Source organism: Bombus pyrosoma, linkage group LG3 (genome assembly GCF_014825855.1).
Source record: "Bombus pyrosoma isolate SC7728 linkage group LG3, ASM1482585v1, whole genome shotgun sequence".
Taxonomy (NCBI): domain Eukaryota; kingdom Metazoa; phylum Arthropoda; class Insecta; order Hymenoptera; family Apidae; genus Bombus; species Bombus pyrosoma.
Window position 1 is genome coordinate 7780060 of NC_057772.1, and position 20316 is coordinate 7800375.

At 38.4% G+C, this 20316-nt stretch overlaps 1 protein-coding gene across 6 annotated transcripts in view; it reads right to left on the reverse strand.

Annotated features, from left to right (window-relative positions):
- Positions 1-20316, reverse strand: part of LOC122565939 (E3 ubiquitin-protein ligase MIB1) — a 674113-nt gene that overhangs the window by 363137 nt on the left and 290660 nt on the right. The gene's annotated exons all lie outside the window — the stretch shown is intronic.

Here is a 20316-nt window from a genome sequence, read left to right on the forward strand (position 1 = left end):
AACTTCTACATTTTTAGGATTCTTGATATATCATATTCTTCTTGCAGCTCTTGCAAATATTAATTAATATTAGTTTCAATAAATTTCTGAGTGATCATCTTTCACCGATGCAAAATTATGATCGTCTGACCTTGATGATTCGAATCGATTATCAGATTTTATATGAAAATTAATATCTCGCAAGTAACAAAGATACGTACGCTTCTGACTATAAACGCTATGATACTTATCAACATTTCATAGAAATTCTATGTTTTCTATTACTTTTACTCCATCGCAAATTCGTTATTTCGTTCAAACCATACGAGCCTGGTAATGTAAAATACAAAATAAAGTAAAATTTGTTCAAATTTCCCAATAAACGCAACCAGTAAACCTATAGTGTACGGTAGATATATGCGTAGACGTTACTTAGGAAAGATTAAATTTCCTATTCAGAAATCTACTATCTACAAATCTATGTCCCGTACAAAAGATACATTTGAGGTTTGTTTGAAATACATCATTAAGTGATACATCATACGGCAGCTAACCGTAACCGATCGAGTATCACGAGATAGTCGAAAGGGAATACGCATTGCTCGCCCTCTACTCGAGTAACATGTCTTCAGTCAAACAAAGTTTCGCGTGTCGTCTTTCAGCATCGAGCCTCGTACATTCATTTTCCCATGGGGTTGCGTTGTCGTTCCGCGAGCTTCTGATGTCTCGGCTATTTTTCTCCGCCTATCTACAAGTAGGACATATTTCCCCCGTCCCTCCTGCTCCGTCTTCGTCTCTGCGAGGAGAATCGGAATGCGAACGGCGATGCGCAGCATCCCACGGGAAATCACTTATGATTCCCAATGCACGTGTTTGTTCTTGTTGGTATTAGCATTATACAATCGTTCTTTGTTTCCGCGTCCGAGCAAAATAACCGACAGCGAACAGAAGCTGCGCCATGCGCTCTTGTTAGACTCGTGTTTCTCTAATTGTAGCAGGAAGTTCTTAAATGTTATTGATTATGTATTGCGATCGTTGTGTATCTTCTGGGCTCGTAATAACCGTCGACTTTTCTCTGTGTGATTGTTTTTAAAGGTTATTTGAAAATGGAAAGACTGATGCGACTCGATCGGTGGTTTTGTTCGATCTGTCTGTTGCTTGAGACATCGTTTCTGCACGCGAATGGATCGACAATTATTTTTATTGATTGATTTGAAATATAAGCGGCGGAGAAATTCTATTTGCGTGGAATAATACGAACGAAATAAAATTCGTTTTTTCGGATGAATCGACTCGGTTGCGTAATGATTCGTATTTTAACAGCGACAGATTACAATACGTTGCATATTCATCGTACAATATTACGCGTGCGTGTTAGAAGCATCTCAAACGTTTGTAGTCGTAACAAGGTTGAAAATAATCATTTCTATTTATGTCTAAAATGTGCACAATTGATCATCTATGGTAAAGTCACAGGGACATACATTTCTTGGGATTATGAAAGAATAAAAAATCAAAATAAAAGTAAGCCGTCGAAGTTATCGATTATCAACACAAAGATACGAAAGCAGTAGATTATGTAAATCTTCTATCAATATTGTGGAGGAATTAAAATTTGCATTTTCGATCAAACTAAACGGAATGTAATTACAATAAGGCAATAAATAACCAAGATGACACATGTGGAACAGCGTACAAAATATCAATTATCAAAGGTATCCCATGCAGCATAATACGAATCTCGTTTGAAGTTTATCAGTGACGCGTTATGGTTTCGGTTCAACTAGCTAACTCAATTATATCACAAACATCAAATTGATAGGAGCATTTATCACTTGTAAACTAAAGTTCGCAGCGAGTTAAACTTCATTTACACACTTATAATTTATTTATCATCGAATAATTAATAAGCCTTTCAGAGATTAAACCGAGGATTAACAGCGATGATAGTATATGTAAAAGATATTAATATCCGTTGTCGATAAGAATATTCAGACTGTCCGATACTGTTTTATATCTCTAGCGAAATTTATTCGATTTTACTAAAAACTCTGAATACTGATAATTCCTCGCGAACGTTATTTAGTTTCGTTTAATTTTATTCCTTTGGATTACCCTTTCCTCTTTGACTTCCACTCTTCTCGCCGTTTGCAGTTCTATATTTCTCTGGTTTCTCCCGCATTTTCCCTCTCTGCCGTCGCAGTTTCCTCTTCACCTTCCTCCTCCTTTAATTTTCCTCCCTTCGTGCTCCGTTTATCTTGGACCTTCATTTTCGTCACTTCAGCACAGCTTTGAATCCTTGTCTCTTTCCCACTTCTAACTCCCCTACATCTGTTCAGCTTTTTCCACGTTTATCCTTTCTCATAGTTTCAAACAGCGAGAATTGGAAAATAAATGCTGTTCGTCGAAATCACCGCTAAGGTACGTACCACCTGAGTGTCATGAACCGGTTGACGTGCCCAGATAGTAGATAAAATTAAATTTATTTTTCAAACATAACGATCGTCTCTTGTCGCATTAAATATATGCAGATTTTCTTTGCCGAAAATTTTTCATGAACCGAAAATTGGTCCAATACTATCTTATTAAATAGGCGGCAGCCCTTATTCTCAAATTGAAACATCGCGACTGGAAAAGACTACAGATGTACCGACTAGTCGATTAACCGATTAATCGGTTCCCAAGGTCGACAGTTAGTCATCTCTGCCAGTCATTTTCAATTTCGCTGCAAAACGCGTCAAGTATACGCGCATCTTGTTTCTTTTTTCGTTCTAAAGAGATTTTCGTTACGATAATATTAGGAAATAATGACCAAAGTTCCTAGTTGATTGGTCTACTTATAGTTAATTAGTACTTATTTCGACAAATATTAATTATTATTTTCAATTTTTTATGTAATAAATCTGTACCTACAAGTACATACACTACATATTAAAAAATATTAAAGTTAGAGTAATGAGAGTGAAAAAAAACATTGTATCTTCATTTCCACGCCTTATCAAATTATCAATAGTATTAAAAATTTACCACCGATCGATCGACCCTTTTCGCCGACTACGGAAGTGGCCGGATAGTCGGCTTAACCGACTAGTTGGTACATCCCCAGAAAAAGACCAAACGTACATCCATCTGTACGTTAATACCAGTGGCTTAGGCCGATAAGCAGAAGCGGCTTTGACTTTTTGTCCAGTCAATATTAACACGACTACGTTACAGTCGAACTTGCCGGCGGCAACATTAACGAGGTAAGGTATAATTTAAAAGTCCGAAAACGAAAGCGGCGACAATGAACGGGAAACGAGCGCCTCGGACGAATATCCGTCATAAATGAAAACTTTCGGCATTGAAACGTTGAATGCCGGTAATTTGCCAGCAGAAAAGACTCTGCAGGAGGGTTGCCGGCGAGCCGCGAGAACTTCTCTGTCGTGGCATCGACCGAACCTTAGTTTCTCTCAGGTGCTTCGCGAATTTCCACCGGCTGCTTTGTTATCGTCGCTCGTTCGCTGCACGCACGTGTAGTCTCTTCCGTGCATAGAGAGAGAGAGAGAGAGAGAGAAGAAGAGAGAATAGGAGGAGAGGGCGCGTATTCTCGCGGGACTCGTTCCCAGAAAATTTTCGTGGTAATTCGCCCAAAACATTTCGGTCCAGGAACGTCCGCGCTCGTGCGATAAAAGAGCGCGCGAGAATGCATCGCGAAAAGAAAGAGAAAGAGAGAGAGAGAGAGAGAAAAAAAGAAATAATTATAATGACAAGGGGCGGAGGGAGAAATCGTTTCCTGGTCCGCTACGTGAAAATTTATGCGAAGCTTCGCTTCCTCCGGACGGGCCAGGTAGAAATTTATTTTCGAGATTTACGCGCTGCTCGTATTATTAGGTGGCGAACGAGTTTTTAGAGGATCTTTTTCTCGTTGCCGCTGCTTCGTCGTTTTGCACTCCCCTGCCTCTTTTCATTGGCCTCCTGTGTTTTCATTTCGAGGAGGAACAGGCAATGAGATTTTCGAGCACCGGAGAACACGATTGTTCGCTGGGTTTACATACACTGATCCTGATATTAATATTATTTATGGCACAATCTTCGCGCAGCGTTTAAAATATTCATTTCGTTAAAATAATGTTCGTTTCAATGATGGTTGTCACCGTTTGTTATGAATCTTGTTAATCTTGGGAATCTCAAGCATTTATTCTTTTCAAGTTACTTACACTTAAGATACTTATCGCAAATACATAAAGACTGTTGAGGTTTTTATATATCTCGGAATAGAGAGAGCAAACGCGTGGATGAATGTATTACAGAAATCCTTTATTCAGAAATGTTAGAAATTAGGATTTTCAGTGGTTTCTACCCTATATGATAATATATCGATAGATGAATTTATTACAATGGATTAAACAGAAAACGATGATTATTTAACTTGAACTTAATGCAGTAGTGTGATACGACAACTCTCGATTAACGACTCTTCACTCTTGACCCTCCGGTGGTTAACTGAACGATCATCGGCTGCGGTGCCGAAATATTGGATTGGAAACTAAGTGATTGCGGATTTTGTCATTAGGTGGTAACCCAATATATCGATGGCTGTTAAGGTCTATTGAAATTTTCCGACCCTTTCGGCTTGTCATCATTTGCGCTTCATCGTCGACATTGTCTGTATGTCGGCGATCTTTTCGCGGTACTATAATAGAGACTATAATAGGTACTATAATAGTTTAATATAATACTATAATAGCTTTTCTTAAAAGTGAGACCCACTTCAAAAAAGTCTACGGCAGAAAGACGTGGTAAGTCAGTGTTTACCGATTTGCCGATCTTTATGTCGCGTTATATCATTCATGTCATTTACATGGGCAGAAGGAAGTATGTTTGTATGACGTAGTCGAAGAGACAAGTAACCTGATGCAGTCGGGGAACGATATTACGATAAAACGATATTTCTCGCGTGGAATTCGGTCGACAACGTATTGAATTTTAAAAGCGATCTTCTCGAAAGAACGAGGAATGCGATCTATGACGTTTTGCCTCTGTGCTCTTCGTATACAAATATTTAGGATTCACAGCAGTTTTGCAACATTTTAACACGGGCGTAAAATATTCTGCAGTGAAGTATAGAAATCAGTATTCCAGTTACAAGAGTTTCATCCCACATTTTACGTTTTATTGAATTTATGCAGATGTCTAATGAAACATTCTTCTCGCGTTTCTTTTTCTTTCATTCGCGGCATTTTAATTGTACGTACAACGAAGAGAATCTTAAAGTGAACAATCTTCGAATTCAGTTTCAGGAAGTCAAACTCAGCTGAATATTCGAGTAATTTTCAGTCAGTGATCAGAAACAAAGTTAGGCGCGCGCGCTGTTAATTTTCCTTGCTTCTCCATCTGCAAAACTTTCGGTATCAATCTCTTCGCGTCCGTTTATAACGTAAAAGTAAAAGTTGCAGACGCAAGTACTTTTCCATTCTTCACCAACGAAAAAAGAAACAATCCTCTTTTTGTATCTCGGAAAAAGCTTCTTTCAATTCCTTTTAAATTCCTCGATAACTCCAAACTATTTAAGCGGTAAGAGGAGAACAAATCGCCTCGTTCACGAACTGATAAACTATCTCGAGAAGAAACACTTCTTAATAAGTGTGCCGTGAAGTTTCGCTTTAAGTTTAAGAGAAACGCTTCAACTTCGACCACTACGAAACAACATCTCCAGGATTTTATTTATATTTCCAAGCATATTCACCTCGAAAAGCCAACCTGAATACGTTTACCGTGGTGCTCCGTTCCACTGATCCTATCCGTTATGCATCTTTTGGAGAATGCATCTTCCCAACGCATCGATAGTTTTGTCATGCGGACGAAAACAGCCGGCAGCTACACTTGCTTTTACGGTGCCAACGATTTCTCTGTACTTCGGTAAGACAACGACTCGTGAAACGAATAAGGAAAAAGTTACACGATGTTTAAGGACACATACTTAAAGCTTGGTTCATAGCGAAGATATACGGTGTTTCGTAGAAGTCTTAGACTACGTACTCTAAATGCAAGTGTTTTGTTCTTGCGAATATAAAGATATCCTGCCTCATCATACTTCTTATTATATACCAGTGCTTTCTTATTGCAAATATTTTTCATTTCTAAATTTATTTCTAATTTATTTAAATGTATTTATTATAAACTCTATCGATGGAAACTTTGTTCAGGGATGTTATCAGTTTTTTCAGCGTTTTAAATAAGTCAATTACGCTTCCTTCGAACGAACAGTTCAGGATCATTTTAAAGAATATTTTATCAAAAATTTGTGAACTCGGAAGAGATAACGCCACGGAGATGAAAATATCTAAATATTCGTTTCCATGTAATACGATGTGAAAGGGTTTCCTAAAATTACGTTTAATCGTCACTGTAAGACCAGCAATTTAGATAAATCAAAGTGTTTGCACGGTACTATGATTATATACTTTTTTAAAGAATTTCTAATGTTTAACTTTTATTATATCAGAAAGATTTCAGATTTCAGTTAAGCATTGAAGAATTTCTATCCGGATGGAAAGAGATCGTCACATTTCTGATTTGATATTCGTCGCTGTAAAGTCTACAGAGCAGGAATCTGATAGGAAGCCTTACTGACGAACGCGCTAGCAGACGTCATATGATACACGCTTTTCCTTCCATTTTTCTCATCCTCTTTCCTCCTTTCTCTTCCTTCCATTAAAGCACCGTAAACAAATGATATTTGCAATTTAATAAATTGTTCAATTTTAAACAAATATTGACTGCCTATAGTTTATTAACACACGTTGTTACATGTCAAATATATCAGAATAAATTTGCATTTTAGAACAACCATATTGTTGAATATTGTAATTGTGCTAATATTTATAAATATTAATTTGTAAATTAGTATTTCAAGCGTACAATGACCGAGCAAAATAGATATTATAATATTATTATCCTGTCATTGAAACCAAAGTTTAAAAAGTAAATAATACGAAGGAACACTCTGTAGCTTTCACAAGACAGAAAAATTGAGAAGATCGACGATTGCTGACACCGATGACTATCATCGAGGTGATAAAAATTAACCAGCGCGCAAGTACCATTTTTAAACGTCTTTTATCACGAGATTAAATACACTATCGATCCTTAAATTACGAGCTAAATTACGTTACTAAATTACCAGAACCTAGTGATTGAAATTGAAAATTCTTCACGACGTGCAAGAAAACAGTCCGCCGAAATTAATTCAAAAGCTCTCATATCTTACTTTCGTATCAACAAATTTCATCTGTGTAACTGTGACACATCGAATGTCGCGAACCCGTATTAACAATCCGTAATCTTCGTTAAAGATCGCCCAAGCTTTCAGTCACACCTGCCCTCTGGCTGTGATGTACACAGCGTTTATGTTTATACAAATGCAACTGCAGCTGCACGCGTACCAAAACACGAACCCGCGTTTTCCACATGTAATCGAGGTTTATGGTTAGCTTAGCAGCCGGGTCAGCTACCATGGGATTTTCTGAATGTGAGCGTTCGTACTAATTTGTAATTGTGCGCGCGTTCTCGTTGCAAATATAATTTCCACGGTATATCGATGGTTGTGCCGTTCTGCGCCAAAATATGCGCCGCGTACGCCCGGGAAATTAATAAATTGAGTTTCTCCCCTTTGTAATCAGACTCTCGGTAAGTTCGACAACCAGTTCGCCTGATTTCGAGCTACGAACGTCTTTCCGCGTCTCTGCATTTCTTCTTTTTCCTGCTTTGATTGCGAGTATATTTAATATGAAAATGAGATTGAAGAGTTTATATATAGTATAGATCCTTGAATAAAATAAAAAAGTAATCTGGGTCTCGTATTTTCGAGGGATCGTTTAGGTCGAATAAAATTCATTTGACGAGAGCGAAGAAATTTAAATGAAATGCAATAACAATTGATACGTTTTCAGGTATTATATGCAGGTATTTTTGGCATTAGGTTTATTCGTTTCTGCGAATGACAATGATTACATCAAGGTGAGTTAAAGAAATAATCAAACTTTATACTCTCCCATCTATTTCACAAGTCTAAGAAAAACGGCGAAAAGTATCCAACAGTTTTTAGATATCAAAAAATATATCGCATAAATTTCAATTCTTTGCTGGTAACTATGATTTTCGTCTGACATGTATAAATGTCGATGATGATAATGTACCTAAGATATAGATCGATAATAAACGATATATAATGAAATAAGTTATACACCTTTTATCTGCCGTTTGAAATCAAATGAAATTTTCCTCCATATTCCAGCTTCGTTGAAATGTCTGCCATTTTATATTACAAATAAGCAACGCGTGTAGTGTCTGCAGAATTGTCTTTTTGAACTTACAGCGCGAGCAATCGCGTCGCGAAAGTAACTTCATAAAAGACAGCAGGTGCTCTGTGTCACTAACTTTAAATTCGCTCACCAGAAGCATATTGAAACGTTATTCTTCCATGAAACTCGTCTGGCGGATCGCTCTTCAATTTAGTTCAAATTCGCGAAACCTATAGGCTCCTTCAGTTTCATTACGCACAGTGTAACGCAGCAACGATAAATATGATTACGCGTAACGATATTCCTGTGTTTTATTAGGAGGTAGCATAACGCGATGCAACCAATTTATAATATCCATGGAAATGACTTCGCATTGTTATCAAACAATATCCTCAACGTATTAATGTTCTATCGAAGCCCATTATTCGAGGCCGGAAATCTATATTCCGCACGCTGTAACAGCAAAATTTCAAATATTCCCCAATTTCCAGAGTTTCGGTTTTCAAGTCATTAATCACATTAGTAAGAGAGTGAAAAATTAGCATTGTTTTAGGCGTAATAATTCATCGTGTATTCTGATCTCTATAGGGTGCAATCGTACAGAGTGTTACAAGCTATTTTTCTTTGAAGCAGTTGCAGGATCGCCATTCATGGTCCGATTCTAAAACATACACTGCCCAGTCGGGAATATTATGGCATCTACCTATTACACGTTTAACGAGAAATTTCTAATAAATTTTACGTTATTTTGTATTTTATATTGTAAGATACGAATAATCTGGATGAAACAACAGGTTCATTGTGAAATAAGTGGAAAATAAAAATAGTGCAAAACGTTCAGTTAGATAACCTGATATTTATGATCAACAGTATATACGACATTTATAATGTCTCGCCAAGATATTTAAACGTACGTGGCAACCTTTTGCAAATATACAATGTGTGTCGTAGAAAACATTTTTCATTCTATCCGCGATTTTAATGATCATATCGGTAAAGTCTGAGACAAATCTCTAAATGTACATAGAAGCTATGATAATTTCTAACCAAATACGTACGTGTTTACGGTTAATGCCTTGTAAACGTACGTTTTCATATTGCTTCCAAATTTGATCAATACGGTGCTAATGAAATTTTAAAATATTCCACACGACGCACATAATATATACATCGAAGTTTTCTATGATAAATGTTCATGCGAGTTAAATATTCTACAAGTATTCACCTCTGTGAATCACTGTACATGTACAGCCGGTCGATGTTTGAACCTATTTGTAAAATACTTGAGTCTGTCATCGGTCTTGCGTTATCAATCGATGCTACTACTGGAGAGGCTAGTTGGAAGCTGCAACGAAGCCACATCTCGACAAACAAGTACGTACATGCGTATATGTATGTGCATACAGAATATAAACGAGAAAGTGTATATCTTTCATTTGGTCCCGATCATCCGAGCGCTTGGTACACGGTAGTTTAGTGGAAATTTCGAGAAGAAAACGTGGCAGATATAGTCGCGTGCAGACCAGTAGCTACCTTGCACGAATTACTTTCTTCGGCGGGATTTCGCTTAAGCCAGCGAAATTTATTTGCACTCTTCACGTGGTGGGCTACACGGCCCGTATGCCGCAGGATGCGGCCATAATTTTGAGAAACGCCTCCCACCGGTTACGCCGACAATTCCCGGCGTAATGTCCTCGACAATTCATTCTCAAATGGCCTGAACCCAATTCTTAGTCTCCCTTGCACAAATCTTACGTGTACGCGGGGAATACATTGCATCGGTGCCGCGGATACGTTTCCACTTGCTAATACGCATTTTTATGGAGGTACTTGCATACTTCAACGCTTATCCACGGCGGAAATGTTCTAGTAAAAATGAGAATTCCCCAGGAAATTATATTATTTGGATAGAAATGGATTCGACGAAATTCAAATTCCTCCGTGAGATTCGTGACGTAGCATAGTGCGGCATTCGGATGGGCATTCGGGAGAAAGATAAAAAAAAAGTGCATACAACGTGCACTTTGCCTGAAACTTGATATCGGTGAATCCGAGAAGGTTTGTAAAATCTTTTTTAGTAGTTTCTGTACTCCTTGACTCAGTTAAAATATCTTGACCATTTATTCTTTCTTTTTTTTTTTTTCTTTTTTTTTGTCTAACCACATGCTGTGACGTTTAAATAAATAGCGGCGATGGTAGGAACGATCTTTCAACATTGTGCTGACGTTTAAGGAAGAAAAGATTTCGTGTAACTTTAACAATTTTCTTGGAATGAGCATCGTCAAGAGTCCACTCCTCGACCAAGTGGCGATTAGATTTCGCGAATGGTTTCCACTAAGAAAATAAAGAATATCCAGTGTTTCGTAAATTGCTTTTAAAGAAAGAAAGAGATTTTTTCATTAGAAATTAAACTTACACGCATCTTTGCTCGAATTCTCCGTATTTGAGGCGTAAAAAACACCGTTTAACAAGAATTAATAAACGATGCATAACAAATAAATCTACAACGGAATCTAATTTCTATCATCGAATTGAATTAAAAAATCTCTCGCTATAAAAATCTTCAACTTCAATCTTATCTACACACTATCACGTTCGATCACGTTCCAAAAGCAGAAACAAACGAACCTGCTGCAAACAACGACATAACACTCATCTAAACTGTTCCTTTTTTCCCTTTCGTATCATCTTTCTAAAAAAAAAAGAAACAACTTTTGTTTGCGACTTTCCCAACTTCCAAGAAAGTATTCTTTATCTCACCGTTAAACACTCGAATTTCGCAGGAAGCACGAGATAGCGAAATAAAAAAAAACAGAAAGGAGAGTGGAAAACGAGAAACTACTCGACGCTACTTAATTCAGGAGTTGATGGTGCCGTTGAATAACTTTTTCCAGCATGGCGCGCGCCGAGATATTCCGAGTGAACGCTTTCGCCATAAACCACATGGGAAATATATCGCGTGTCCGATGGCATTATACGCGATGTTTCCACGGTGTAACACGGAACTGATATAGATTTAAAATCTGGCCGATGGCGTGACGGTATCGTGGATTTAATAAAACGTGCCAAGATAATAGTCGCTTGTTATTGCACAGAGAAGAGTCCGGCCTCGTGTTAAGAGGCGAAAGACAGAAATAAATGATGGCTGCCTGCGTGGACAATGGAAAACGCTTGACAAAGGGCTGCGTTATTAGAGCTGCACAATGAAGTTTGGACAGTCGGAAAGGTGAGTCCCCGAACACGCATTTGTAGTTCTGCGCGCTATAGTCAACCTCGAGGTATACGCGGACTAACATTGCCAGTGAATAGAGAAAAATAATATGCAACTCGATTAATTTTCATCGTTATTGCTTATCAGATTTTTCACGGCGCACGGAGTACGAACCGTGATCTCTTCGCTTTGTTGTTTGTTTCGATAACGTTAAAAATTCACGTTTGCCCATGGAAAGCCCTCTTGAAATGGTTTCTCGCGGAAATACCACGTTGCTATGTAAAATATCAACGCAGTGTCTTCTCCTGACATACGTTTCCCAGATTTTTGGAGCGGAACGTTCCTTTTCTTGTAGGCGTTGTCGGTAATGCCTGTGTCACTTGATTTGAATTTTTAAAGTGAAATGTCTTATTCATGATACTTTGATACTTTCATGCCTCTTTTTCCCACGTATATCGAATAAGCTTGAATAGACATACGTCACTCATTTGTCAGTTTACATGTTGCTATTTCCTTCTTCAATTTATGATAACGCGTAACGTATACGTGTGTCATTCGGTTGTATTTTTAAATTTGAATATCACGCGTTATGGAATTACTAGGAAGACGATTCATTTTAGAATGATAAAACCAGTTTCTCTTACGTTGTAACGTTCGATGAAACGACGATGAAAACCCTTCAAGATTGCCCTAAGGAAGTTACGGGAAATCACGTACATTATACAAAATTTAGTTCCCTTTTGAACCAAGCCTTTAAGGCTACAAATATTTCACGCTTAACGCGAATTTAGTCCGTGTGTTTAAATTGGAGAAGCAGCATAAAATCAATAACGTTGGTGTATATAATAAAAACTAAAGCCAGTTCTTCATACGCCTGAAAAGTAAAATTATTCGCGAGATAAGGTCTTCTCTAAAACCATTCCAAACTCTAGAATTACAGCGTACATCGCGCACACTTATTACAAAAGAAGAAATCTCTTTTGATTGGGATGCAACTGAAACCAGTTTATACACAGAGATCCACCGCCATTTTTTACATTTCCCTCGTCGAATCGTAATTATTCTCTTTTGAATCGACGGTTCAGCAGAGCGTTTCACGTGTAAAAAGAACTTAAAGACATTCCTCGTTACATACGTGATCGACCATAAAATCTCGGAATGCGGCGCACAATGGACGTCCTTGATTTTCCTATTGTCCGTCTATCAGTATCGCCTGGAGCAGTCAGCAGTCGCGCGGCGTTATCATCGATCTCCTCGCTATCAGTCGTCCCTTTTTACCCCTTTCTCTCCATCTCTTGTTCTATTGCCGTCACCGTCGATATTATGGATATTTCCATGGCAGCGAGGCGGACGACAGAGAGCAAGGGAACGCGTGGGAGCTATGGCTGCACGCTGGCTCATGTTTATGAAGTGTGCATAGTCCTCCACTTATGAATAATGTTACAGCCGAAGCCGTTCTGTATCAGAACGCAACGTGACGTAACATAACGCCATTGGTATGGAGTATAGATTCCAGTAACATGGCCTCTTTCGTATCGATACCGGCCACGACTATGGTTACACCGCAGTGTTATACCCTTCGAACAGAGACAGCGAGCCCGTGTGAAAAGATCTCCAAGTACTCGGTTGAAAATCTCACTACGATAAAGTTTCTATCCACGATAGAGCGATTAGAAGAGCTTTTGGCTATTAAAATTGTCATTTCTGCAAACGTAGATTTTTATACGAGATATTCAGAGTTACAAACAAATCAAGTTATATCTTTCTTCTGAGTTTCAGTTAATAGGATTAATTTATTCTAGCAAACGGCATTAATCCACAGACGGTGGAGGAATTTATCTTTTTCTTGTTAGATCTAGATAGTATAACGAAATCAGTTCTTACACTGAATATTTCGTGACCTATTTTAGACAACGAATTACGTATCTTATCTTTGTTCCCAATGTTCCATATACATATCTATATACAGCAGATTTACATTAATTTTCCAGTGGAGATTATCTTTACCATTTCGTGACATCTCATAATACGCAGAATAAAATTACAATCCTTACGCCATAATTGTTACGCTTTCGCAACAATGTTTATATACAACCACTGTGGAATTTATATTGACTTTTATGAAATTTATCGAAATTTTAAATGTACCAGAAATATGCCTAGATACGTGGATCTAAATCCGTACGACAATCGACAAAAATATACGAAATTTCCAAAGTAAACTGCTTGTTATCATATTTAAAGATTGAATCTTTACTTTCATTCGATTTCTTCGGTTCCTTAAAAAGGAAATTTGCATAAAAGTCCCCAGTCTACTAATGACGTGTTCGTACTCCAAAAGCTAAAATTACTCTCACCTGTACACGTATCGACTGCAGGTACGGCTAACCGACTGTGCTAAGCCAGGAATTCTCAATTGGAAGCGGTTCGAAACGCTTCTTAATCAGAGGTGATTTGCGCGAAGCACTTGCGAAAACATTTTCAAAGACTCGGCTGAAGGCGGCAAGTTATGATTCGCGAGAAAGGCGTGGGAACGGGTGCGCGATCGGTTGAATGGACATCCTGATTGATCAATCGGGGAACGATCGGCGCAATCACGGTCCATCCCGTGCCCCTGCGAAGCCCACGGAAATACTCAGGCAACGTTCCTCGTAAAGAGTCGAACTTCGAAAGCCAGCCAGTGCAAAAAACGTCACGTACAGTCGTAGAAAGTGGATCTACAATGGCCGTAAAAAGTTTTTAACCAGACGCGCCACGCCGTTTCCGTTTCTTTAACGAAGAACATTGGAAAGTTTAGCGCCGGCTTTATCTGTTCGGAGTTTAACGTTCCGCTATTACAAGAACGTTTCTCTATGCTCCCTTCTCTCGTCTCTCCTCTTCTTCTCGCCTCTGCCGGAGAATGAGAATCATGGTTTATCGAGGGCGTATTTGGAACGGTCTCGGATGAATTTTAAGCAATTGCCACGGCCGATTGGATTTAGCCGCACTCCGTCTAATTTAATTAACGCTTTACGCTCCAACTTGCTTTGTTACTTTAGTCAGCGGCCGGAAGTTGCAGACACTCTCGCCTCTCGTGCCACGAGAACTCGCTTCGCTCCGCTTCTTTCCGCAACGCTGAATCATTAGCCGAATATATTACGGGAAATTGCATGTTTCTTCGTCAAATGATTCGCCACGCGACGCCGAATACGCGGATATGGATCTCTCTCGACAGACATTTCGAGTATTACGCGTAATTAGGGGATCGACGATTCGAACGTTAACAGGTTGAACGTCAGGCGAATTTTATATATTTTACTGTAGGAGTCGTAATAGGCTGCACCGTGTTATTTCGTTGCTGCAAAATATATCGAATTTGCGTATTCTCTTCTGGCAATGTTGTCCGAGTCGTTTACATTATCGAAAACATTTTAGTCCGTGAAATTTGTCTTATTTTAATCATTTTAAAACGTGATACGTATGTATTTTTACTGTAAACGCATAAAAATGTGCAGTCTATCGCTATTATATTATTTTCTATCATCGCCGTGTATTCCCGCAGAAATAAAAATGATAACGTTGAATCTCTAAAAGAACGAAATCCTCGAACTCTTTCTTGAAAATCATTCGTTTATCATTCTTCAAATCTACGATAAAAAAAAAAAAAAAAAGAAAAAGAAAAAGAATAAAAAGAGAAGTTGGCCTTCGATCGTTCGAAACATTTCCAGCCCGGCTCAATCGGATCTCACGCGCGAACAAGCTCGATGACTTCGAATTGAAGATCATCGCACGGAACAGAAATTACCGATTCGCTAACTGTCATGGGAGAAAATTAATTTCAGCCGGTATCATCGTGCCGGCTATTAATTACAGTACACCAATTAACCGTAACGAATGGCTTCTTTGTTAACAACACAGCAGGCGTAATAGCGGACACGCGTATACGTGTTATCTCCGGTTACAGGGGAACGGCCTCGCAACAATAACGCGGACACGCCGTCATACGAGAAGTTACGTCGACCGTTGCATGTGCCACGTGAACGTGCAACTTGGTCCAGCGAAAATGGAAAAACTCGCTTTGACGTCGATCATGGAACGCCATCGTTTCGTGTAGAATCGCGCGGCTAATATTTTTCGTAGCGCGACCTGCCGGAATGGTAACACGAGTATTCGTTGCTTGCTCTCTTCGTGCACAAAAATTCGTGGTTTTCCTCTCCGACGGAATCAAAAAATCAGGTTCTTTGTTGCCAACTTTTATAACACGCTTTTATATAGAAGAAGCTAATTTTCGATTCAAATATTGGCATCATTGTTAGTAGTGTCGTTATAGAATGTACTTGTTCGAATTTCCATCTTATTTAATTTAATTTAAATTTACCTATCTTTAGGAAAAATTTTGGAGCTTCTGACGAACTCGAAAGATTTAGAAGCAGAGTAGATTTCAAGTAGAAACTGTGATGTTTTTCGAAATTTCTTCAAGTTTAAGTTATCTAGGTATGGCATTTGAAATTTACATTCATAGCATTTCTAAAGCAAACATTGACGTACTTTCTATTAACCTTGATATCGAAAGTATACTATATTTGAAATGTAAATTTTATTCCTAAATCTATATAGATAAAAGAAATTATTCTCAGCAAACGGTCGCGGTTTCCTCGATGCTTCTCCTTGAGCAATTTCCCCCTAAGATATCGTTTTGGATCAAGACCTTCTGACCACCTCCAAGAGAATTATCTTGAAAAGAATTAATCCCATTTCGTTGTAAGAAAAATAATACACTTGCCGATTACTTTTCTCACATCTACTCGCGTAAAACCGAACGTTCGACCGTAAATATCTCTCGCTATAACGTTGATCAAATTTCAAAATCACCAATGATAATGATAAAAAGGATAGAAACGATACAAAGGAAAGAAAGGATAGGATGAAACGATACTACGATAACAGCATCGAGAATCTATCGAGAAACGGAGATGCAACCACCAGAGACGAGATAATTCCCACGTTGGTTGCATTATTAACGGCGCTCTTAATTTCGTCCAAATTCGATTAATGCGCGTGTTAGGTGTTCCTTCGCATGCGGCAAATAAAATGGGCTCTCGGAAAGGATAGTCGGTGGTTGGCGAGCATTGGCAAAGAGCGAGAGAAATTCTGACCGGTTTTGCAGGCAGAATCGTGGAACGTGGACGGTGAGAGGATAGGGGATGAAATAGGGTAGGAAGGGAAAAGCATCGGAAAATGGAGCAGTTGAGCAGAACGAGAAGGAACGACGTGGTTCGTTAACGCTTTCATTGGAGAGCGATTCTTCACAAAGCCAATATAGCCGGTGGCCCCTGTTCTCATTTACTGGCTTGTACATAGCCACTGCAATGGTTACGTTTATCCGCCGGAGACTTCTACGGGCCGTGTGATTCGCTTAAGTCATCAACGACGGATCGGGGATACCTTAATGGCGTTTTCACGAGGCCCGCTCCTTCTCTTTGCAACTTCAATTTCTACCAAATTCGGATCTCGTATTTTCTTATCGACAATCCTAACTTGAATTTAGTTAAAAGTTTCCTCTTTCCCTGTTTGTGCAGAAAAATTTCGATGGAACAAGTATGAGATGGTATGTCGTAAAAATGGCAACTTGAAACTTCACTTGGTGTTATACGCTGAGGTTGCGGTTTTTATAGAAATTTTTCTTTCCAGCAGGAAGCCTGCGTGGTGGCGATAATACGTTGTTGGAGAGAGCCGGCATACTTTTTCTAATAATTTCTGTGTATTAGATGTTTGACTTCGAAGAGTGTAATAGGTTGAATTTTTCTTATCTTTGTCATTTACTGCCCCTATTTTCGTTACACTCTTTTATTATTTTATTAAAAAACTCGGGTCGAAAGTAAATTTCCTTATAAACGTGCGAGGGTAATATACGTCCGTATTTATTACGAACATGAGTGACATGTGAAAGACGTAATATCCGCATAAGAAACAGAAGCATCACTGTCATGAATCAACTACAGATTTACAGTGTTTTTTTTTTTTTTTTTTTTTTTTTACAAAACGTTTCTCGCGCATTCTAGAACGAGACACTTTTGTTTAGAAATAAATATTCCTCTTATTTTTACGAATAATTTCAAAAGTTGTTATCGACGCATGAAATAATAATAACTATTTCATAATAAAATATGTGATTCTATAAAAATATTTGCACAAGTCGGAAGAAATCAGATTATTTATCTTAGAAAATCAAATTATTAGTCTTGAGTGAGCACACTCTTGCTATTTAAGAGTATACATAATACCCAACACAGTGAAGTAGACTACAAGATGACTCGACAAAGTCTTCCTTTTCAATATAATGAAATTGCGCCACGAACATTTTTCACGTCATTAAAAACAAAGGGAATACTCAGGTGACCTGCTTCAGCTAAGACGTCCTACATACAGATCTATCGGTGTTAACCTTTTAATATTCCTAATACAAAAACACATTGTCACTATAGCGAAATGTAGTACCTATCCAACATTTCCTCTCATTCAACATTTCGCAGTCTACGAAAATTTCTGCCAGTTGCCACTCTCCATATAGGTATTTCCATTCTGCTATTGTCTGTTTCATAAAACTGACCAAACCGCGCCACAAAATCTAACATCCAAGCCGATCCGTACATTCACCTATTCGATTTCATTTACCGATCACTAAAACCGACGTGTTTCCGAATTGTTGGCAGAACACGAGGCGATTCTCCGCGAAAACCGTCACCGCGAACGTTCGATATCGCAACAACGGAGAAACGTTCGCCCCATACCCCTCAACGTTCTCGCCAGCCTGCCTCCAATAAAATTAGCATTCCGTTGCTTCGTCGCAGTTCGGAAAATTCGGAATCATCCTTCACGGCCGGCTCACGAGTTTCTGCTACACACATGAACCGTTCCACGAGACGAGCGGCTTCGTAACGGTGGTTAACGGGTAGGAAAGAGAGAACAGCGAGCACGGCTAGCCGTGTGTAAAGAATTCGTGCCGTCGATGCCACAAACTTTCGCTATAAACCACCAATTCCACCCTTCTCTGGCTACAGCCCCCCTTCTACCCGCACTCTGCCCGGTGCTCGTACCATGCCAGCTCGTATATTCGCAAACGAGCACAAGCCAAGTTTACGCGCGTGCAGCCACACGGACACCGCTTTGCACTCTTTGACACACGAGTTGCAATCGTGCGTGAGCATCGCGAAACTATATATGTGTGTACATTTGTCAGACATCTCCTTTCAGGTGATATTTCCTGCATTTTAGAACAATGGGGATCAACGTTTGCTCGTTTGCGCACAAAGTCGGCTGCGAGGTACGTTGGTCGTCTAGTTAGGAAAAAGAAAAGAAAAAGAAAAAAAAAAAGAAAGGAGGAAGAAAGAAATTGTCAACTTCGATCCCAAAGAAGTTCTTTGCTATTTTTTGAAATGCGACTTCGGTGCTACTTAGTAGAGGATCGGTTTACTGGAGATTTGACGTTTTGGAAAGTTCGAATGTTTTATGGTGGGATCGTTTACGACGGGAATATCGTTATCCCGGATGAGAGATATTTTTTAAGATCTCTAATTCACTTCTTAAGTTTAGCTTGACTTAATGAAATTCAATTCTTCTTTTCTTCGTACTTACCTTCATGTTTTATAATAAAATAATTTAGCAGCGCTTTCCTCGCTTCTGTCGAGATTGGAAAACAGGGTATTCCGCTATGTTTATTTGAAACAGGATAATTTCTAAGTGAATTGAACTTATAGTCGGGGTATTATTATACGAAGCATACTTTCGAAACATCACAGAGAAGATGATTTTTTGATTAGATTATATTTTAGTCCTTCATGGACACGACGTGAATTTATTACATTGATTAATACCATAAATCTAAGTACAGGCTGTTTTTAACATGGTTCCTCGAAAAATAGCTTACAGCCGAAAATGAGGAAATAATAGTTAAAAAAGCTCGATGGCAAAGGAGACTGCGAAAAAATGGTTGACATAAAAATGTAAAGTTATTAAATTTCTTTGTTACGTTGTAGGAAACAGCTTCGTAAATCAATCAAAAGATTGTCACGATATACAAGTGTTTGCGTCTTTATCGCTTTGAAAAATACAGGAAAAAAGAACTGAAAATAAAATGGAACGTATGAAGCATCGTTTTGTTTTATTCGTCGCTTAACGGCTGACGAACTTTTGCAACGACAGTTAATTGATTTATAATGGCGTTATGGGAAGCGTCGTGATATTATTAAAATAACGCCATCGCAACAACATTAAACGTTAACCTTTTATAAGATAATAAATGCCGTTTATAAACCATAACGCAATTGCTTTAGCATTTAACTATTTTACATCCACAATACTCGATCGTTTTGTTATAACTTGTTGTTTCACGAGTATATAAGTAATCACCGGACAAAATAAAAGTAAGGAAAGTTTCAAACTAATATTGCCCTTAGTTCGAAGAGCTTGTAGACCAAATATTGGTATGTTATCGTAAGTTCAGAAACATCTTATACGATGCAAAATTGAGTGTTTCAATCTTTATCATCATCGCAAATTGATAAATATTGCGAGAACAAAAAAAAAAAAAAATATATTGCTTGTGTCTTTCTTCCATTATCACATATCTCACGCGACGGTAAATAATAATTTCCACAAATAAAATCTTCTCTGTTACAACCGTATTTCTTTACCTTACACAGAGTTATTCCTACCAAAATCGTATGAAATGTTAAAAAAAATTCTGCTCCGCAAACTCGTGCCGTTTATTCCCACGGCCAATTAATCATTCACGTGGTTTAAGAAACGCGTTTTTCCAAGGGAGCACCAAACAGAAGGCGATAACGCGAACGATAAATTCAG